Below are 24,076 nucleotides of genomic sequence, written 5' to 3' on the forward strand. Positions count from 1 at the left end.
CTGAAAAAGCTTCAACAAATGCTCAACATGCTCAACTTCCGTTCGGGACTTGGCAATCATATCATCAACATAGACCTCTATCTCCTTGTGCATCATATCATGAAACAAGGTAGTCATAGCTCGTTGATACGTGGCTCCGGCGTTCTTCAAACCGAAGGGCATCACTCGATAGCAGAATGTTCCCCAAGGTGTGATGAATGTTGTCTTCTCCATATCCTCAGGTGCCATTTTGATCTGATTATAACCGGAAAATTCGTCCATAAAGGAAAAGACTTTGAATTTAGCTGTATTGTCTACCAACATATCGATGTGTGGTAGAGGGAAATCATCTTTAGGACTAGCCTTATTCAAATCTCTGTAATCAACGCACATACGGACTTTTCCGTCCTTCTTAGGCACATGCACAATATTGGCCACCCATTGAGGATATGTAGAAGTCACCAGAAACCCCGCATCAATTTGTTTCTGAACTTCCTCTTTGATCTTCACCGCCATATCTGGATGAGTTCTTCTGAGCTTCTGCTTCACAGGCACGCACTCAGGCTTCAAAGGCAGGAAATGTTGCACAATATCTGTATCTAGACCTGGCATGTCTTCATATGACCAAGCGAAGATATCGGAATATTCTCGTAGCAAGCTAATCAAATCCTTCTTGACAGACTCTTCAAGAAATGCCCCAATCTTCACCATACGAACACAATCCTCAGACCCCAAGTTGACTGTTTCCAGATCTTCAAGGTGCGGCTGAATGATCTTCTTCTCATGCTCAAGGAGACGTGTAATCTCATCAGGAATTCCTTCAACATCATCTTCCTCTGCCTCGAATACAGGGAATTCAAAATTGGGAGATGGCGTTGGATCATTATGTTCAATGGGTTTTAGAATCAACCTGCATAATGATTTTGGTTAATGAAAACTTTAGAATTTAAACAAGCAAATCATTATGCAGATGAAAAATGTTTGCTTTTATTCTTGTTTTTATGGGTTTTTTGTCATCACTGATTTCATGCAAAAAGCGAAAAGTGAAAACAAATGGAAAAACAAATGTTTAACAATGCATTAATTGAATGAAACATCATTGTATTAAATGTTGCCAACAATGTCATCACTTCTCCTTTTGGCATGGGAGAAGGGTTTTAAACAAAGTGAACAATTACTCTGATCTATGGATGACTGTAGGAACATCTACAGCGACCCAATTGTGGCAGACACCACCAGGAATGACGAAATTGTTCAAATCCTCTGCATCCTCTTCCAGAATAGCAGCAGCTTCTTCCTCAGGTTGATCGTCATGGATGAATCCTCCACTCGTGAACAAAGCTTGCTCATTATATGCCCCAGAAAAGTAGCCAATGCCAGCCCGGGATCTATTGTCTTCAAGCTCAATCACCTTCCCTAAACCAGCAACTGCACCACATTCAATGGCCAGTTTCGCATCTTTGTAGGAAGCAAATGAAGGAGACTTCTTCTCGATCGGTTCGTCAATAGATAAAGCTTGGAACGGAATTCCAACTTCATCCTCAGCGTCAATATATGAGAAAGAAGACAAGTGGCTAACCAGGAGAGCCTTTTCTCCCCCTACCACAACCAGTTTCTTGTTCTTGACAAATTTTAGCTTCTGGTGTAGGGTGGATGTCACGGCGCCAGCCTCGTGAATCCATGGTCTGCCTAAGAGACAACTATAAGATGGGTGGATATCCATTACCTGAAAGGTAACTTGGAAGTCACTAGGTCCAATCTTGATTGGGAGATCAACTTCCCCAATCACAGTTTTGCGCGACCCATCGAATGCTTTCACAACGACACCACTCTGCCTCATAGGAGGACCTTGATATGACAACTTAGAAAGAGTGGTCTTCGGCAATACATTCAGGGATGATCCAGTGTCCACCAGCACGTTGGACATGGCATCAGATTTGCAATTCAGGGAGATGTGTAAAGCCATGTTGTGGTCTCTTCCCTCCTCAGGGAGATCAGCGTCACAAAAACTCAAAGTGTTGCAAGCAGTAATGTTTGCAACAATACTGTCGAACTGCTCGATCGTGACGTCGTGATCAACATACGCCAAATCTAAAACTTTCTGCAGAGCCTCCCTATGGGGTTCTGAATTCAACAGCAAAGATAGAACAGAAATCTTGGAAGGCGTTTGTAGAAGCTGGTCTACAACATTGTACTCACTCTTTTTGATGAGCTTCAGCATCTCATCAGATTCTTCGTTCATAATGCCACTCGGGCCAACTGAAGAAGCAGGAGTCTTTGGTACAGAGGAGGAGGGTCTAGCAACATCAAGTGCCGGATTCTGAATATTGACAGCAGTCCCAACCGGACGCTCAGCAGTATCAGAAGCAACAGGAGTCTTGGGAGGTGCAGAGAACACACGACCACTACGGGTCAACCCGCTCACGTCGGCAATGTTAATGACAGACGTTGAAGGCAAAGGAACTTCTACCCCATCCTGCACAGCAACAGGGTTATATCTGAATGGCACAACTTTGTCTGAAGAGTAAGGCACGGGGTCCGCGGGCTTAATCACCAAAGACGGAGAAACCTTCGGCTTGCTGCTATCATAGCGAATAACAACAGGCTCGGGCAATTTGAACACTGGTGAAATAACATTCACCTCCGGTTCGTGTTCGTCAACATTGCGATTCTGGAGGATCTCAATGGTATCTTCATCCAGCAATTCTTGAAGCTCTCTTCGTACCTGATTGCAACCCAAACGGTTGACTGAACAAATGCGGCACTTGTCGTGGTCATGCTCCATGTGGCTGTACTGACACAGCAACCGATGTAATTCGACCAGCGACTGTCTAATATGGCTGACATATTTGACCTTGTACTTGCCAGGACACCCCTGGACCATATTAACAGATTTCCCATGCGCGGGCAATGGGTTCTTGGTGACATTCGGGCCTGAATCTTCAAAGCTCAAAATTCCACATCTCATAAGGTCTTGAACCTTAGTCTTGAGTGGATAACAATTCTCAATGTTATGACCCGGAGCACCGGAATGATAAACGCAGTGCTGGTCTGGTTTATACCACCATTGTGGATTTGCAGGCACGGCAGGAGGATCCCTGGGAGAAACCAACTTCCTTTCCAACAAGGAAGGATAAAGCTCTGCATATGTCATAGGAATCGGATCAAAGCTGATCTTTTTCCTATCATAATTCAAGTTAGCTTGGTTGGTTGTACTTCCACGAGGCTGATAAGCCTGTTGCTGTGGACGCTGCTTTTGCTGATACTGAGGCTGTTGTTGATTCTGATGTTGAGGTTACTGGTATTGAGCACTGTCTCTGAATACAGGTGCTATATGAGCCACCTGGTGCTGATTGCTGTAGCGCCGTGCAGGCTTCCTCTGAATAGAGGGTCTTCTGGGCTTGGTATGGGATTGCACAACATGTGCCTCCCCATCTTTCTTCTTAAACGCCCCATACCGTTTAGAAGAAGAGCTCTCATCCTTTGCTAATCGTCCTTCATGGACTCCTTCTTCAAGTTGCATCCCCATGTTCACCATCTCGGTGAAATCAGAGGGAGCGCTTGCTACCATCTGCTCGTAATAGAATGAGCTAAGGGTCTTTAAGAAGATCTTAGTCATCTCTTTCTCTTCTAGCGGGGGAGTAATTTGAGCACCCAGCTCTCGCCACCTCTGGGCGTACTCCTTGAAAGTTTCCTTGTCCTTCTGAGACATGGCCCTGAGCTGATCACGGTCAGGCGCCATATCAACATTGTACTTATACTGTTTGATGAAGGCTTCGCCAAGATCGTTGAAGGATCGGATATTAGCACTGTCCAAACTCATGTACCATCTGAGCGCAGCACCGGACAGGCTGTCTTGGAAATAATGGATCAGAAGCTGATCATTATCAGTTTGGGTTGACATCTTCCTGGCGTACATGACCAGGTGAGCAAGTGGACAGGTGTTCCCCTTATATTTTTCAAAGTCCGGCACTTTGAATTTAATCGGTATCTTGACACCGGGAACAAGGCACAACTCGGCAGCAGACTTGCCGAACAAATCTTTACCTCTGAGGGTCTTCAATTCCTTCCACAGCTCAAGGAATTGATCATTCATGGCGTCCATCTTCTCATTAACATCCGGGCCCTCAGACGGCTCGGAATGATAGATGGTGTCGTCTACCCTCGGCATGGTATGCACGACAGGAGGAGCAGCAACAGGGGCCAAGCTAGATGCCGGCATGTGAGCAAAGGTTGGAGCAGGAATATCCGGCATGAATCCCAGAGGCATACCCCAAGGGAACCCGGCTGGCATTGCGTGAGACGCAAAATGAGCACTAGCGGCTGGCACAGTCGGAGCTACAATCTCTGAGACAACAGTCTTCTGAACAGGAGTTGCAGGCGGTTGAGCAGGTTGATTCTGAGCAGCAAGAAGTTGCTCCATCAAAGCGCCAAGCCTGGCGACCTCTTCTTTCAATTCTCTGTTCTCTTGTTCTAGCTGATCCATAACTCTTGCAGAATTGGCTCGAGTAAAGTACCGGTGAGTCAGCTTGTCTTCAAAATAAATGAAGAACACAGAGTTAGGGCAAGAAGACCAGAAACAAGGTACCTGCTTATGCAAATGATGCATGAAATGCTAATGCATATGCTTTGTTTATTTTCAAGGAACCCTTAGGGTATTATTTGCAAATTTTGAATTTTTAAAGCATTTTAATTTCTCATGGAAAATATCTCATTCAATATATTCGATAAAGAAGTACAGCGTTTTTGATCATTACAAAGAGAAAAGGAAAATAACATCCTATGGATCCCTAATAGCTCGGGATGTTGGAAGACGAGAAGTACACAGCTTCTTGATCTCTCTCTCATAGGAAGCTTCCATATCCGCTTTCTCCTTAGCCAGCTGATCATACTTCCTCTTCCAGAACTTGGAAGACTGAGGAAGCAAAGAAGTCCAAGTGTCGTTGGGATCGTCGATCACCTGATGCTCGAGAAATTCAATCAGAGCGTCCTTCTCTTTAAGCTGTTGCAGCAATTCCTCTCTTTCACGGATCCAAGCACGTGAAAGGTCTTCTTCTCTCGACTCCTCTACACGTTGGGTAGGGAGGGTTGAAGGCCCAGCCACATCCAACGGTGTAGGTCTCGGATGGTCGTATGGCATCAAGTACACGGCAGCTCTCTGTCTGACCCAAGAGGTATAGGGCTCCAAAGCAATGCAGTTCTTCGGACCCAACTCATTCCTACTCTTCTTGCAGATCTTGCGCCAAGCGCGGACAAACCTGGCTTTCAGGCCTTGGGGATCTTTACCCTCCTGAAAGAACACACCTTCTAACAGAATGTTATGAGGTTTATCCTTTAGGGGGAACCCAAGCTGACGTCGTGCTAGAATAGGGTTGTAGCTGATCCCACCACATGTACCAAGAAGAGGCACATTAGGGAATTCACCACAATAGTCAATGATCTGAACGGTATCATACACGCTGTAAGACCCCAATTTTGTCCCTAAGATCCCTCATAGCATCATATCATATCATATCATTGCCTCAAGGATCATTGTGCACCTTTGCTTCCCTCCTAGTGGGTGGGTTGTCTTGTGAGTGTGGTTCTTGATCACCAAGCATGTATTGCATTTGTATATCATTGCTTTTCATTTGTCTGTTAACCAAAGGTACAAAAATATTGTCATCTAACCATGTTACTTGCAGATGAAGCAAATTAGGTCAAATCAGTCAAAGTCAGTCATTGAGATAGATGGTGGCCTTTCTTGCAGAATTTGGGCACCATGATCATTCATCAAGAGTTCATATGAGTTGTGACATCATTTTGGATCAAGATATCAGGTGATTAGGGTTTGGAATTCATCAGAACATGGTTCAGTCAAGCAAAACCCTAACAAAGTCAACTGAAGTCAACCTTGGTCAACTGTGCATTTAATCAGTGATTTGATGGTGGGAATTGGTTTGAGAGGTCTCATTCATGTTTATATAAGCCTCATATAACATGTCAAACATCCACAGTGAAGATTTTGAAGTCAGACAAGAAATTTCCAAAAATAGAAAGTTGACCTGTAATTGGAATTTGCCAAAAATGGAAACTTCTTCTCCTCAACATTACATCATCATACAAGATTCAAATGAATTTTTGCCCAACATGAAAGTTGAAGATCTTGTTCTCCCATTTCCAAAAAGTCCAAGAACACTCATTTCTCATGTGTGGTTGGCAAGTTATGATCAAATCATTCTCAAGAATTTTTGAACTTCAAAGTGGCATATCTTTCAAACCATTTGGCCAAATTGAGTGAGGTTTTTTGCTACAAGTCATATTTGATGTGCTCTATCCAAATCTTTCATCATAATTCACCAAAAAGCTACCAATCAAAATGGCCTTTTTCCAAGTGACTTGAATTTAAATAAGTGAGGTGAAAAAATGACCTTTCAAATTAAGCCTTTCCAACATATTTTACCAATTGAGAATGCTCAGAAATGACATTTTGGATGTGCTTTGGGCCCAAATTCGCAGTTTTATCCATGCCCTTACAACATGAGTGGAATTTCACAAATTAACCAAAAACACTTCATTTTAAGCTAATTTTCATTACCACTCAAATTAACCAAACTTAGCAGCTTAAACACAGTACATATACAACATTTTTCTGCTGAGAAGCCCTAGCCACTTTTACTAAAACAAATCAAAAACTCTCTTGCTCTCAAAACACTCATTTTCTCCATCTTGATTTTTTGCTGAAAACTCAAAAGAACTCGAGCTGGGCTTGTTTGTTTCATCACATACCAACCATTTGGAAGCTGTTGCAAGTGTGATTTCTCAACTATAAGCAAGGATACTACCACTGTTGCATCAAGAGCATTTCCATGGCAGACTTGGTTTGGAGCTAGAATCGACATTCCTGAGCTAAAATTCCTTGACCATTCATCATCTAAATCAACTTTGGTCATCTGTTTCAGCCTTGCATAACCAAACAACCACTGCATCACCACTGCACTTCAAATCAAGTGAGTTTTCGAATCTCTCTATTTCCAAAATCATGCCATGCTTTAGATAGATCTTGCTTTGCTGGTCACAATAAGCTTTGAATCATTAAAAAATGGTTGGATATTAAGGAAGTTATAGTGATTTAAAGACTGATGTTCAAATATGTTGGTGTTTGTTTCTTTCATAATAGCTTGAATTAATGAAGATGGTTGTTAGAATGTTGATGTATGTTGTTAGATGTTTCCATTGGTATGTTGTTTTCTGATTTTGGTTGCGATTTGCTTTTGACGGGAAAACCCGATTGATGAATAAGATGAATTTGACACTGTAGCATGAACAAACCCTAATTTCAAAATGTCCAGATCGTGTTTGCTCGCTGGATTTGTCTTTTGCATGTTTTTCACTGTGCCATTGCCATGAAGCGAATGACCAGCTGCCACATCACTAAGTGAAACGCAGCGTTTCACTTAGTGATCCCCTATATTACAAAATTGCCACTCCGTGTTTATTTATTTAATTAAATCATTTTATTTCTCAATTTTTATTTCATTTTGATCACCAACTTACAAAAATCATAGCACACTCATTTTTGATCCAAAATTCATGGGATTTTTTGCAAAATACTCCTCTTGATCTCTAGTTTTTTATCATGTTTTTTCCAGATTTTTTGCATGAGTGGATTTTAAATTGTGCTAGGGTTTGTCATATGTGTCCATTTTATGTATGTCTCACCAAATCAATTGTGAAATGATGATACATTATCCAATTAGGCTGAAATTTTTTGTGCTTAAGCTAGACATGTTCATGGTGATTTTGGTGTAGAGCTTATGAATTTATCATTTCTGGTTGTGTCACACCATTGATGTCCAACTTCATGATTTTTATTACCATGCTTCTTGAACTCAAATTGGTCTGAAATTTTGCATGAACATACTTGTGGATGTCTAGAATACATGTGAATTTTTCTGGAATTATTGATGGCATCTCCTATTTGTTTGGGATTTTCTCCCCTGTTTGGTCATATGTTGACTTTTTATGACACATGTTCTCATGTGATTTGTGAAATTCTCATACTTAATTGGATGGACTTGAAATTTGACATGTGATTAGTAGATATCTCAAGCTTTGTCGTGGTTTTGATCCCATTCATTTCTCATATGTTGTCACTGACTTATGATTTATTGAAGTTGGTACATGTTTGGTTGACTTCTTTGAGCATGCTTGAACTTGCCTTGCCTTTCTGATTTTTATTGACCTACTTCCCTTGATCCAAATGAGCTGAAATTTGATATGCTTATCATGTTACGGATGATGTTTGATCATGAATTATTTGAGAATTTATTGAGATGTTTGAGATTGGTTTTGAGCTAAATCATTCTGTTGACTTCTTTGAGCTTCTATATGCCATGCTTTGACCTAATTTGCTTATGAAATGATGATGATGATTGATATGAACATGAAACCAATTGAGTTTGTTTCTTGATTGTTTGAACTTGATTTTGGACACTTGTCACTTGCTGTTTTGATTTTATTATTTCTTTTTGACTCTAGGCTTGTCCTAGTGGTCATGTTGCTCATATTTAAGTTTGTTGTTTCAGGTTAAGCAACAAATACCCAAAGAGATCAATACAAATTGATTGAGCTTGATTGATTATCATGAACTAACTTGTTTGTTTTGTAGGTTGCTTGGCTCACATGCTTTGAGCTTTGTGCATTGCACATTTAACTGATTGTGTTGACTGTTCATCTCTATCTCATTTTGATTTAACTTTGAATTGTATACTAATGTTGTCTGACTGGTTTCAGGTACCTTTAGTTTCTTATAGTTCTTTAAGAACTTGCTTTGCTTTGCTTAATAGCAATTTGCATTAAGGTATAACTTCTTATCTTCATGTAGTCTCGAAGACATGGCCTGTTACTTGGCCAGGCAACTGTCTAAAGCCCTCCTTAAGAGGCAATGCTTGTGTGTGTTTACATTTGTCCCAAGCAGGAAAAGTCCTTTGAATAAGGCAATTGGTAGAATCCAAGAGATATGTAACCTATCTCCTACTATTCTGTGTGTCACTCACCTTGCTCACACCACATGTGTTGATGCATAGTGAGTAAAAACCCAAGATCTATCGAGTCAATAATCTGTGGAGAGAGTTCCTACTTTCTGAACTCCCACATCTTCTGATATTCAAATGCTCTCCCTGGCCAGGGATAAGAGCAATGAGGCACACCCCTCATATCTTTTCATCTGCTTCACCTTAGCCCCTCAATGGCAAGGTTAAGAGCACCATTAACCCTATTCCAGTTGGCTTCAATGCCTAACCCTTTTGTATGAGCCTGATTGTTTGGTTATAGTGTGTGCTGAATGACTTTAATTGATTGATTGCTTACCTCATATACACATGTCTGCTTGCATGCTCTGTGCATTTATCATCATTAATTGCTCATTAGTGCATGATCATTTCATCTGTCTTTATGACATATCTTTGTTGTTTGCCCATTGAGGACAATTGTAAGACCATTCATTGGCCTTTGTTCCTATGATATGGAAGTGAGTATAAGACCATCTCATTGGCCACTCATCTCCTCTTTGCTTGATGCATTTGCATTTGTTGTATGTGAGGATGCAATTGTAAGTCCCTGCAAGTTGGCCTTTGCTTTTCCTATAATCATATGTTGGATATTGGTATAAGCCCAGACAGATTGGCATCCGGTATCCAAGTTTCGTTTTGTTTAGGGAGATTGGAATAAGTCCAGCTATTGGCTTCCGACATCCTTGTTTCTTTGTTTAGGAGATTGGTGTAAATCCATCTATTGGTATCCGGTATCCGCTTTTGTTTGTGAGATTGGAGTAAGACCATTGAGTGGCATCCGGTATCATTTGTTTGCTTATTTTGTTATTGCTTATTGCTTATTCCAAAGGACGCACTTGAGTCATCTTCTATATGATTTCAAGAGGTGAACCTTCTAGGAAGTTTTACACTCCATCTTCATCCATTCATCCATTATGTCCTAAACCTTTTCACACATTACTTTCAAACTTGAGATAGATATTGTGCAAACATCTTCATGCTTTTAAATCAAAAACCTGGACTCCAAGTCCTTGACTTTTTTCAAACTCCATTTCATAATACTTCTTTTGAACTAATCTTAATCATACTTTGACTCTACTTTCATAATCACAATCAATTAACTTCACCCATTCAATTGTTTTGGCTTTGTCCATTCCTGCTAAGTTTTCATGCATTAGCCGTAGGTTTCAATTATCATTGTGGTTGATGTAAATCTTACCCTATCCTTAGTGAGTCGACTATAAGACTTCCGTACTGAAAACAGGGTTAACCCCTCTAGTACGTCGAAGCTATCCTCGCATGGTGGATGTTGGTCTTGGTCGAGTTTTCTCCCATTGATAATGAAAAGCCTCAGTGCTATTGTTTAAAATTGAACTCACTAACTTTTGGAAATCTTCTAGCCGAACTACGGCGTTTTGATCCTTACCTTTGATGGAAGGTACGTAGGCAACGGGTTCATCCGTTCGAACACAAAAATAATTAACTTGTATATTCTTTTCTCATCATCCCAATCATGTTTGCACAATACTTATGTCATAACAAATAACAATTTTATACAACAAGTGTGAAAAGGGCTCCCTAGGAGTACCTAGGATGTAGTGGGTGCCTAACACCTTCCCATTGCGTAATTTACACCTTACCCAGACTCTCTGATCTTTTCATTAGTTTTCTACGTGTAAAACTTCTTAGGCTTTTGTTCGCTTTTTAGCCAGTCCTTTGGATAAATAAAAGTGCGGTGGCGACTCGAATTCATTGTATGCTTTGCTTATGGTTTAATCAATAAATCATATAGCGACGAATACACCGCTACACACGCGATCATACCAAGAGATATCATCATTAGTGAGAGACATAAGTCTCTGAGACCACCGTAGACATCCCTTGTTCTCCTTGAAGGCAAGAGTCTGCGGCAAGTGCGAAATAAACCACTTGTACAGCAGAGGCAGACAGCAGACAATAACTCCTCCACCCTTTGCATTCCTCACGTGCAAATAGACATAGGCATCACCCAACAAAGTCGGAACGGGATTAAGAACCGAGAAGATCCTAATGGCGTTCATGTCCACGAATTTGTCGAAGTTGGGAAACAAGACTAACCCATAGATGAGCAACACAAATAAAGCCTCAAAGGCATCCTCACTCATGGCCTTCCCATAGATGGTAGCTTGAGCGACGAGGAAATCAGAAGGAAAACCCTAAATTCCACCCTTGGTAGTCAGGTTAGCTTTAATCAAAGCTTCATCTATGTGCAACAAATCTGCAATCTCTCGAGCAGTCGGAATACTCTCTAGGCCACTAAACGACACCTGATCCAGAATTGGGATCCCAATAAGATGAGAATACTCCTCCAAGGTAGGCAGTAACTGGAAGCCCGGGAAAGAGAAGCAGTGATACAGAGGATCGTAAAACTGAGACAAAGTACTCATCAATCCCTCATCCACCTGAGTAGTCAACAGAGGCAGAAGCTTCCCATAACGAGCTTTGAAACCCAAGGGATCTAATACATAAGATGTCAGATTCCTTAACTCCTTCACATCGGGCTGTCTAAAGCTGTACTTCTTTGTATGCCTTTTTGGTCTTTCCATGTCTGAAAATTTTGCAAATAAACCCTTTAAGTTCCTTGAAAATTTCCTTTTTTCTGATGACATGAGATGCAGATGAATGCATGAATGCATGAATGCAACAATCACACTCAAGGATCAAGCAAGTCACACCAAACAAAGGTCGTGGGAAAGCTCATTGTATCCCTAATATCACTCATCCATTTTGGTGGATTTAGGTTTTCACCTTATCGACACCCAAGTTCCATTGATATTAACGGTACATGAACCGACTCAATCATCCTTAATATCAATCATCCATTTTGGCGGATTATGGTTTACACCTTATCAACGCCCAAGTTCCATTGATATTAACGATGTTTGAACGACTCAACCACGAATCACGGGTTTGCTGAGAGTCACGAGCATGGAGTCTCGGTTAAGAACCACCCAAAGGGAGTGTACTAGGGTTTAAACCTGCCAGACATGTTCTACCAGAGGTTCCCATAATTATCGTCCCATCTCTCGGATATTATCGGAGGAACGAATACTCGTATTCCAAAAATATTCTCAAGAGAGACTCTTATGAGTGTAGTATCGCGTAACAATCGCATCAGATCTTACATCTGAACGACCTCCGCACTACGTCCTAAAAATAGGCCAATATGGGCTTGGTAAACTACGGTCCTTGGCTTCTAAGGCACATGATTGAAAGAATAATGCCTAACCACAAATAACTTGTGTGACATTATTAATCCAACATGACCTCCACCAAGTGAATGGACTCGCAAGTCAACTGGATAAGGAATACTCCACACCAGTCAACAAGACTATGCCATTCTCCTATCCTAGAGTGCACTCGAGTTCGGGTATAGAACTCATCTCACAGAGATCACCAAAGTAAACAGCAATTGTATATCAAGCAATTCAAACATTACAATCAATACAGTTATCCCAAATTGTACAAAAATATGTCAAATAACACATAAACAAATATCATACAACAAGGGTGAAAAGTAGGCAATACCACCAGGGAAGGTCTAATGTTGTCCCCAGCAGAATCGCCACTTTTCTGTAGCGGTGTATTCGTCGCTATATCATTTATTGATTAAACCATAAGCAAAGCATACAATGAATCGAGTCGCCACCGCACTTTTATTTATCCTAAGGACTGGTTAAAAAGCGAATAAAAACCTAAGAAGTTTTACACGTAGAAAACCAATAAAAGATCAGAGAGTCTAGGTAAGGGGTAAATTACGCAATGGGAAGGTGTTAGGCACCCATCACGTCCTAGGTACTCATAGGGAGCCCTTTTCACACTTGTTGTATAAAAAATGTTTATTTGTTTTGACATATTGTGCAAACATGAATGGGATGATGAGAAAAGAATGTACAAGTTAGTTATTTTTGTGTTTGAACGGATGAACCCGTTGCCTACGTACCTTCCATCAAAGGTAAGGATCAAAACGCCGTAGTTCGGCTAAAAGATTTCCAAAATATTAGTGAGTTCATTTTAAAACACAAGCTCTAAGGCTTTTCATTACCAATGGGAGAAAACTCAACCTGAATCAACAATCCACCATGCGAGGACGACTTCAACATACTAGTGAGGGGTTAACCCTATAATAAGTATGGAAGACTTACAATCAACTCACTAAGGATAAGGTAAGATTTACATCAACCACTATGGTAATTGAAACCTATGGCTAATGTATGAAAACATATTAACAATGGACAAAGCCAAAACAATTGAATGGGTGAAGTTAATTGATTATGATTATTCAAAAAATATGGTCAAGGTATGATTAAGATTCAATTCAAAGAAGTGTTATGAAAAGTGAGGTTTGAAAAGTCAAGGACTTAGGGTCCAGGTTTCTAATTTGAAAAGACATGAAGATGTTTGCACAACAAGTCAAAAGTTTTTGAAAGCAAAGTGTGAAAAGGTTTAGGACAAAGAGGGTATGGATGATGGAATGTAAAACTTCTTAGAAAGGTTCACCTCTTGAAATCATATAGAAGATGATTCAAGTGTGTCCTTAGGAATAGGCAACAATGCAAGTAAAAATAAAGCAAGGTGATACCGGATGCCATCAATGGACTTATACCAATCTCACAAACAAAAGCGGATATCGGATACCAATAAATGGGTTTACACCAATCTCCTAAAACAAAACAATGATACCGGAAGCCAATAAATGGTCTTACTCCAATCTCACAAAGCAAAAGCGGATATCGGATACCAATAAATGGGTTTACACAAATCTCCTAAAGTAGAACAAAACTTGGATGTCAGACGCCAATCTATCTGGACTTATACCAACCTCCAAAGGATGATCATAGGAATACAAATGCCAACAACATGGACTTATAATTGCATCCTCACATACAACAAATAGACAAGCATTTAAGCAATGGACATAAGTGGCCAAGTGAAATGGTTTTACACTCTATCCCTTCCAAATCATAGGAACAATGGCCAAAGAACATGGTCTTATGATTGTCCTCAATGGGTAAACCAAACATGGATCACAAGAGTATGAAATGATGATCATGCACTAATGAACAATTTATGATGATAAGTGCACAAAGGCAAGCAAGCATGTACAAATGCAACAAGCAATCAATCAAACAAAGTCATTTAGCACTCACTATAACCAAACAATTAGGCTCAATCAAAGGGTTAGACTTAAAAGTCAACTGTAATAGGGTAAGTGGTGCTCTTAACCTTGACATTGAGAGCCAAGGTGAAGCAGATGAAAGGATATGAGGGGTGTGCCTCATCACTCTTATCCCTGGTCAGGGAGAGTATTGAATATCAGAAGGTGTGGGAGTTCAGAAAGATGGAACTCTCTCCACAAGTTAAAGACTCGATAGATCTTGGGCTTTTACTCACTATGCATCAACACATGTGGTGTGAGCAAGGTGAGTGACTCACAGAATAGTAGGAGACAAGCTACATATCTCTTTTGTCTACCAATTGCCTCATATGAGGTCTTTTCCTGCTTGGGGACAAAGTTAAACAATCACAAACATTGCCTCTTAAGGAGGACTTCAGACAGTTGCCTGGCTAAATAACAAGCCAGGTCTTCCAGACTACATGGAGACAAGAGAGTCTACCTCAATGCTTAAGCAAAGCAAAGCAATAGCAAGTTCTCAAAGGAACTATTAGCAACTATGGTACCTGAAATCAATCAAATACAATCAGTATACCAATCACAAAGTCAAAACAAACAGCATAAGAACCAACAGACAACACAATCCATCACATGTGCAAAGCACAAGCTCAAGGCAAGTGAGCTAAGCATCCTACAAAATGAAACAAGTTATTTCATAACAATCAACCAAATTAAATCAACTTGAATTAATCTCCTCAAAGCATTTGCTTCTTAACCTGAAAAGTCAAACTCAAACATGAGAAGTAAGACCACTAGGACAAGCCTAGGGTCAAAAGAGGTGAAAAATTCAAAACAGCCAGTGAAAATCGATCAAAATCAAGATTTATCAAACAAGAGTAGAATCCAATTGGTCTCACATCAAAACTATGCACCAAATCCAATTCATAAGCTAAACATGTCAAATTATGCATTTTGGAATCACATTGGAGCAAACAGAATGATCACAATCAAACCAATACCAAAATAGCTCAATAAATTCCCAGAAAATTCAAGCTTAAACAGAACACATTCAATGAGCAACATACCAAATTTCATGCTATTTGGATAAGAGGAAGTATGGAAATTAATTTCATGAAGTCATGGCATGCAAGAACAAACTCAAACTAGGCCACAAATGGTGCATCAACTTCAGGCAACCATAAAACAGTGAAAACAAATGATAAATGAATGAGACCAAAGCCAAAATGAAGTTAAACATGTTAAGAACCAATCCACAAAATTTCAGCTACATATGATAAGGCATGAGAATTTCACAAGTCATGTAAATTGAACACTCCACAAAAGTTCAAAAATGACTAAACAGCAAAGAAAATCCCAATCAAATAGGAAATGAATATAAACAATCTACAGAAAATTATGCTCAAACTAGACATACATAAGTAATCACATGCAAAAATTCAGAGCAATTGGCATTGTATAAGCATGGAAACAAAATTCAAGAAGTTGGACAAAACCTAGTGTGACATACATTGTCACACTCATGAAGATCACATCATATCTCTCAATCCAGAAATGCAAAATTAGCAAACCATATACCAAAATCACCGGGAATGAGTCTAGATCATGCATATAAAATTTCAAGCATTTTGGAGCAAGCATCAAGATTTCATGAATGAAATGGAAAAACATATGCAAGAAACATACATGAACAAAGACATTAGACCAAAATAAAAACCATCCGTGCACAACTTGTGTTATCATGCTCATAAAAAACTAGGTGAAAAATGGAGATGAATGCAAAAATTCCCAACCAATTTGGATCATCCATGATTTATTTATGATTTTTTAAATTTGATGATGAAAATGAAATAAACATTTAACAAAATAAAATGAAATTGATGCTGAGCGTGGCATTTTGGTAATTCATGTGCTCACTTAATGAAACTCTGCGTTTCATTAAGTGAGGTTTCACCACGTGACTGGCAGCATGGCGCGGGAAACAACATTTCAAATGCAAGGCAAGGCGAAGCAGATCAAACGCGAAATCTGGAACGAAACTGGAATGTTCATCGCGCGTTCTTGATGTTCATCATCATCATGAACAAAAAGTTACAGAAATGCACGAGCCATATACGGATAGAACCGTCTCATTTCGTAGATCAACAATATCATCATGATTTGTTCTAATTCTAAGCATGGCAAGAGATTCAATCAAAAGAAGTTTTAGCATCAAACATTCAAATCAAGATATCTTCATCAATACTCAATGGATTTGCACGATTCAAGTTGCAGTATATTCTATGTTGCAAGATCTACCTAAACCACATGCTGATTTCAAGAATCGAAGGATTCGAAATCTTACCTTATGAATGTGCAGTTCTTGATTTCGTTGGATTTAAGGCTCGAATTGTAGAAACAGATGTTGATTGATGCTTTAGGAAATGTATGGAGTAGGCTCTTTAGCTCGATTATGCTCCAGCTCCAAGAATCTTCAAAATGCCATGAACATGCTCCAAGTGCAACAGTCAAGAATCTTCAGGATTTTGCCACGATTTTTCTTCAACAGTTCTTCACTAGCATATGCAGATGAGGATTGATGCAAGCACAAGCCAAAAGAATGAAGAATTTGAGGGATCCAAGTGAAAAAAGTGTGAGAGAAATTGAGAGAATTTGGATGAATTTTCTGTTAGATCTGAAATTTGTGATTGTGGATCCCGAATTTCTGTTATGATTAATGCTTTATACCATGGCTTAATCCAATTGTTAATCATGTTTAGCCAAATCAAGTGAATTAGTGAAAGTGGAGTTTTATGCTAAATTGGCCAAAATGTCCTTTTTCAATTAAAGCCAATGGAACAGTAAAAATGCACTTGAGGCAAATCCAAATTTCAGTTTATGAGCTGTTGGAAGTGGTTTGGCATGAAAATCATGAGTATTTTTCAAAATCACTATTTTTCCCACCAAAAATTAAATGGTTCACTTGAAAAATGACCTTTTGATGTGATGATTTTTGATGAAATGTAATGATGCATTATGATAGTACATGTCAAATGGGATTTGCTCAAAAAAGAATCACCCAAATTGGCCAAATGGTTTGTGAGTTATGCCACTTTGAAGTTCAAGATTTTTTGAAAATGATTTGATCATAACTTGCCAACCATAAATGAGAAATGAGTGTTCTTGGACTTTTTGGAAAGGCAAGGGCAAGATCTTCAACTTTCATGTTGGACAAATTCTGATTTGAAGCTTGCTTGGACATGTAATCTTGAGGAGAAGGACTTTCCATTTTGGGCAGTTGAAAATTACAGGTCCTTACTATTTTGGGAAACTTTTTGTCTGACCTCAAATCCTTCACTATGGATGTTTGAAATGTTATATGAGGCTTGCATGGACATGAATGAGACCTTTCCAACCATCTCACACCTTCCAATTCCTGATTAAATGCACAGTTGACCACAGTTGACTTTGCTAGGGTTTTGGTTGACTGAGCCATGTTCTGATGAATCTCTTTAGAACTCTTTAGAATTCATCTTCTTGATCATCGTAAGCAATCTCGAGATCGTGCAGACACTGTAATAGTTTCACTACTTCCTCAAAGTTTTGGAGTACTCTTGGTGAAATATTCGGAATGTGATATTCGGGACAAAGTGTCTAGCGCTCGGAACCGGTGAATATTCATAAGAGATCAAAAATTCAAGTTTCGACCTTTCACAAGTGTTGTGCCTAAACGTGATACGACACAAACCAATTCTATCTATCATGTAATGCACACTATCATATAAGCTTAAGCTTGCAAGACATGTGTCATCGACATACCTTTTTAGAAGCATGGCTCGTCGAAACAGTTTGTCGTAATGTCGCTGCTGAGCGTTATCATCATTGGTTTTGAATTGGATGTCAAAGTAATTAATCTCGAACCTGTCTTGATGCAGCACTTTCGTGAAAAATTATAGATACGCCAGATTCGGATTCTGGGAGGAGGGTGAAAATTTTGGATTTTGTTAATTGGAGGTGAAAGATGGTGGAATGGGGATTCTAGAATAGTTTACGGTTTGTGATTTTAGTGAGAAATATGGAATTTATGGGAGTTTTTGTGGGAGCTCTAATGGAGCTTTTATGGGAGAAAGTGGTGGAAGAAAGAAGGAGATGAAATTTAAAAAAATGGAGGGAGAGTAGTAATGGCATGGTTTTAGTGATCAGAGGGAACACTTTTTGTGATAAATGGGTGGAAATTCCAATTTTGGTGTATTAGTGGGCATTAAGTTTGCACAAAACGGTCAAAATTATCCAAGCATGCTCACTGAAGGTTTCTGATGTCGTTGGCGGATGTCAGCCTATTGATGGTCTAACCGTCAGGCATGCAGAAGAGGCTGACGGTCCTCAGCAGCATGACGGTCTAACCGTCAGGCTTCTGAAGCTCGATTTATTCAAAAGTTTTCAAAATTTTCAATTTCTATCCTCTTCTGGTCCCGCACTTAATACCTTGTCACTTGTTAATGAAAACAAAATATAAAACGGAAAAAACATAACAATAAAAACATTATAAATCGTGGGTTACCTCCCACGCGGCACTTTGTTTTATGTTGATAGCTCGACGGCTCAGGAGTGCAAGTAGTTATGGTGGTTCTTTTGAGAATAAATCCTCAGTCAAACTTTTATTAATTTTCGGTTTCGATGGCCACTTATCAAGCCATCTCTCATATCCCTCACCTTTTATTTTCTTCCTTCTATGACGTGGTTCATTCTTCTGAACTTGTGCTCGTGGTTTTGGCTCTATCATGAGTATCAGCTTTTCAAGTTTGGGTTCAATTCTTCCATCCACCACTTCAAAGTCTAACCTTCCCCTCTTTACACTAATAAGTTCCCTAGTTTCATGGTCCTATAATTTTCTCTTTTTATGTAGGACGTCAGACAAAGGTGCATTGGTGTGGATATTTTTCAATACCTATATATACCTTTCGGATTAAGAGTCAACCTTAACTTCCACAGGCCTTTGTGGTAAAGGAGTCGGTCGGTTATAGGGAGGATGAACAACATAAGGTACTTCCTTTTATACCTCTTCGACAACCTCCCTTTCGGGTAGTGTCAGTGGATCTTTCTCAATCTCTACTCTTTTCTCACTAGAAATCTCCTCCTCATTACTCTCCTTAGTACTTTTGATTTGTTTTTCACTACTAATTGTTATAACATCTGCATGTTTCTCAGGGAAGGGTCCAAGAGGTCTGTTTACAACCAGAGAGATTTAAGTCTCCAATGCTTCGTTGTATGTTGCGAGGGACTCGACCACAATTTTCAATTGTCTAAGGGTTTCATTAGTATGAGTACTTTGTTTTCTAAACTCCTCATTCTGGAGACTTTGTGTTTCTACAAAGTGCTTCATCATGTAATCCAACCTAGAGAGTTTTTTATTGCAATAAAATCCTCCATTAATATTTCGAGGTCGGATTTATGGGAATCTTGCGATTCCTCATAATACTAGGAGTGGTAATTGTAGAGAAAATTTTGGTGATCCATCCACCTAGGATTATAGAATTGGAAAAAGAGTTCCTTAGTCCATACGGCACAATAACGGAGTTACGATTTTAACTAAAAATCCCCGACAACAACGTCAAAAAACTTGATGCGTATAAACTGCAAGTGCACATATATATCGCGGTAATAATAAAAGATATCGATCCCACATAGACTTTATGGTCAACTAAACCGTTATCCACTATTTCTATGCAAATTTAAGGCTAACTAAAAATGGATTTTTTAACGAAAATTTAAAAATTTAGATTTGAAAGATTGAATAAAAACGAGGCCAGGATATGACTTCTTATGTACCTTGGGACTCAAATAAATTATGGAACTTTGTTTTGGTTTAAAATACTTTTTGGATAAAGAATTAGTTTAAAAACACTAGTCACTTTCTCGTAGCCCATGTTATGCCTCAGAACCATAAATGTCAAGTTGTCGCTCCCCACATACAATTTCTAAACACTTTTTGAAAACTAATAAGTCCTAATTAATGTTTAAAGCGATGTTATTGTACTAGAAATTAAATATCCGATTTTTATTTATCGTGTATTATAATCGGTGCCAAATAACTCACCAAGTCCCTTCGGAACGACAATCCTCACATTCCAGACTCTAGAAATTCAGCCGTACATGGATGCAGAAATAAATAAGCAATTATAGGTTTTCAAATTAAACAAAAACATAGTAAATGATTTAAAATAATTCAAAGCGATGGTTGCAGATGAATTTAAAGGAGAGTAATAAAAACTCAGAACAATAACAACAATGGAAGAATTTATAAAGAGAATTGTAAATGGCGGACTGTAAATGTTGCAGAATTATAAATGGTGGAAAATAAAGGCGGGAAAAGTAAATTGCAATAGCTGAAATGAATCTGAAATGTAAAGCTGAAAATAAATGGAATTAAAACTTAGAATTATGACGACAAGATTGTTTGATCCAACCCAGTTACAATGAATGCCTAAAAACACTAAGGTGTAGTAGTTCCTCGATGTGAGAAAGCTACCACATTACAATGGTGAATTTCTACTTAAAAACTAAAACTTTCTAAACATTACACAAAACATGGATCCTACTTTTAGCATCCAAAAAATGGTACAACTACTCTAAAAATTGGGTAGCAGTTGCTGGAGAAAATCACTCAAAGATGGAGAAAATACATGTGAATCAAGTCGAAATACACTATGTTTTTACGCGTTATCATCACACCTAGTGCTCAGACAAACTCTTTTCATGCATGTTTGTCTTGTCATACCCAGTGCTTAGACTACCCCTTTTTATGCATGTTTGTCTTGTCAGATCCAATGCTTAGACAAACCCTTCTCATGCATGTTTTCCTTGTTAGTCCCATGCTTAGGCAACCCCTCGTCTCTTGCATGCTTTCCTTATCATACTTAGTGCTTAGGCAAGCCAGCCTTGTTAGACCCAGTGCTTAGGTAAACCCCCTTTTTTGTAGGTCTTGATCCCTCGATCTACACAAAACCCCACAATTATGCATTGGCTAATCACCATTTATTGGTTAAATGCTACACTCTTTGGTTCAAATACACCACTTTATGGGTTCAAATAACATAATCTTGGCCCAAACAATACTTTCACCATACTAAACAACACCTTCACCATTTCACAAATCTTTTCCAAGTCATTCACAAACTGTTTTCAATTCAGTTTAATCACAAAGTCTTTTTAAATTCAAAAAACAAATTTCTTTTCTTAAAAGAACTGTTATAATTAGTATCTTAGCAGTCATACTAAATGCTTAGATCATCCGAACAAAAATCAGAATCAGCTAACTGAAGGTGAGAAAAACAAGAAAGGGGGGGTTTGAATTGTTTTGGAAAATAAGCGCTTTTTCAGAATAAGAACACACAGGATTTTATACTGGTTCGCTTATAACACAAAGCTACTCCAGTCCACCCGGCCAAGGTGATTTCGCCTTCAAAAAGGACTTAATCCACTAATCTTGAAAGATTATTACAACTAACGTCTAAGAGAAAGATCTCTTAGTCCTCCCAAGTATACAGACTACGCAGAGTCACTTGGGGAACAAAATCAATTTAGAAAAAGAAGAAAGTAATCTAAAGTGCTTCTAAGATAAAGCAAATATTACAGCAATTAGATCAAGTAGGTGATTTCACGTTTGAGCAACAACTTCGTGAAATACTAATAGAGAGAGTAGAGTTTTTCTGTGCGTTCAGGTGTGTCTCTCAATGAGGTTCGGCGTCCTTTATATAGTGGTGAAAGGACCGTTGTAGTGATGGCAAATGTTTTGTCTTGATGAGAGTTTAATGCCATAACATCTGTGTTTCTTGCCAAAACAAGTTTGTCTCCCTGAATAACTTCTTTCCAAATATATTTTCTTTCCATTTGAAGTTGTAGTTCCCGTTACTCTTTCTGGATAAGGAAATGTTTCGTCAGAGTCTGCGTTACTCTGTTAATCTGAGATCTGAGATGTGATATCAAAGCTTCTGATAGTCCTATTCTATTAGATCCTCAGCGTTGATTCAAGAGGAAGTTGAGAGCTTCTGACATTCTGCTATGTTGTTTTGCTCAGAGTCAGAACTTCTAGAGCGCGCTTCTTCTTCAGATGTTTCTGATCTTCTGGTACTTTGTATCTGATTCGATTCTGTATCTGATAAAGCGATCAGATTCCTTTGTTCTTGTTCAGAGTCCTGCACACTTAGAGAAATTTTGTTAGAGTGCCATTTTTGGTTTCATCCTTTGTTATCATCAAAATCCTAGAATCTGTTGTAGGACAATTTTTGTTCTTACAATCTGCCCCTTTTTGATGATGACAAAACAAACAGAACAAACTTTAATTAATAGATGAAATATTCAGATATAAGAGTTTTATCAGATCTGATAGAAGTGAGCTCCCCCTGAGATAAGCTAGGGAGTTTAGAAGTTCTTACTAGAGCTTCCAAGCAATGAAGTTTCTAGATACCCTTCTGCAACTTTTTGAGTCAAGGAGTGTAAGATAGATTATTTATTGAATAATCTGTTTGTAGAGTACTTGAAGGAATTAGATATGTTTTCATCAGAGCTGTTTTGGTTTCTCCCCCTTTTTGTCAGAATAAAAAAGACTTCATAAAAATGAAAGAAAGAAGAAAATATATACATATATTCAGATAGGAGCAAACACATCAGAGATGAAAGCGGAAAACAAGCAGAGACAAAAAGCAACAAGCAAGAAATAATCCTAGGTGCCTAAGGGTTGGGAGGAGGAGGCATCCTCTGAAGCAGTTAGGTCAGCAGATTCTGGATGTTGGCGTTGACTATGTCCTATTGATCTAATCTGGCTCGGACTTTTCAGAAGCTCCTCAAGGGTCTTGAGAACCAGAGGGGAAAATGTATAGGACTCCCCCTGAGTCAGAGCATTCAGTTCTTTAGCACGGAGAGCTTCAGCTTCAGCAACGGCTTTAGCTTCAACTTCAGCAGCAGCTTTTGCTTCAGCTTCAGCAGCAGCAACATCAGCTAGAGCTTTGGCTTCAGCTTCCTTTACCCTTTGAAGTTCTTCTTGTCTTGCTCTTTCTTCTGCTTCCCTTCTGGCTTCTTCCTCAGCTTCTCTGGCTAAGCGCTCCTGTAGTCTTGCCTCAGCGTCTCTGATTAAGTCGTTTCGGACTTTCTCAGAGAGGTTTTTCAGCTTGAAGGCCTCAGAGGTCATCCAGCCAATGACTCTGTTCCAGTGTGTCATAACAGAGGAAGGATCATCACTGATGCCAGAGTTAATGGCAGAGACTTGACCTTTTCCACTGATGCTCCTGCAAACAACATAATTGCCTCTTCTAGGGTTGGCAGGGAGTGTTCAGGTTCAGATGGTGGAGGTGAGGAAGTGGGAGGGCTTAGGTTGAGAGTTTGAGGTTCAGCGGAAGTGTTTGGAGGGGTAATGTCAGAGGTGTTGGGGTCAGAGGGTTGAACGTCAGAGGGAGTGATGGTTGGTTATTCTGTGGGTGGTGAGGTTACTTCAGGTTCAGGTGGAGGTTGTTGTGGTTGTTGTGAGGCACGGTTTTGAGTCTGAAGTTGGGCTAGAGTGGGAGAAGAGGGGTCAGAGAGTTATGTGTCAGATGAGATGACAAAGTAAGGAGGTGATTCTGGGGCTGAAGATGAGGAGGTGGTTTCATTCATTTGTTCAGCTTCAGATATGGGTAAGGTGGTGGTGGAGAGGTTGAATTTTGGGAGTGGTTGAGATGTTCTGGTGGTTGAAGAAGGGGTTTCAGATGGAGTGTATAGAGGTGTTGGTAGAGGAATAGAAGAGGCAAGTTGTTGTGTTTGTGCAGAGGGAGCAAGAGAGACAGACTTACTAGAAGACTCATGCAGAGGAGCTGGAGGTCTTGATCCAGAGGATTCTCCTAGCTTTGCTTTCTTCGCCTGTGATGTCTTCTTAGAGGGA

The sequence above is a fragment of the Lathyrus oleraceus genome, chromosome 2, assembly GCF_024323335.1.
Source record: "Lathyrus oleraceus cultivar Zhongwan6 chromosome 2, CAAS_Psat_ZW6_1.0, whole genome shotgun sequence".
In the NCBI taxonomy this organism is placed as follows: domain Eukaryota; kingdom Viridiplantae; phylum Streptophyta; class Magnoliopsida; order Fabales; family Fabaceae; genus Lathyrus; species Lathyrus oleraceus.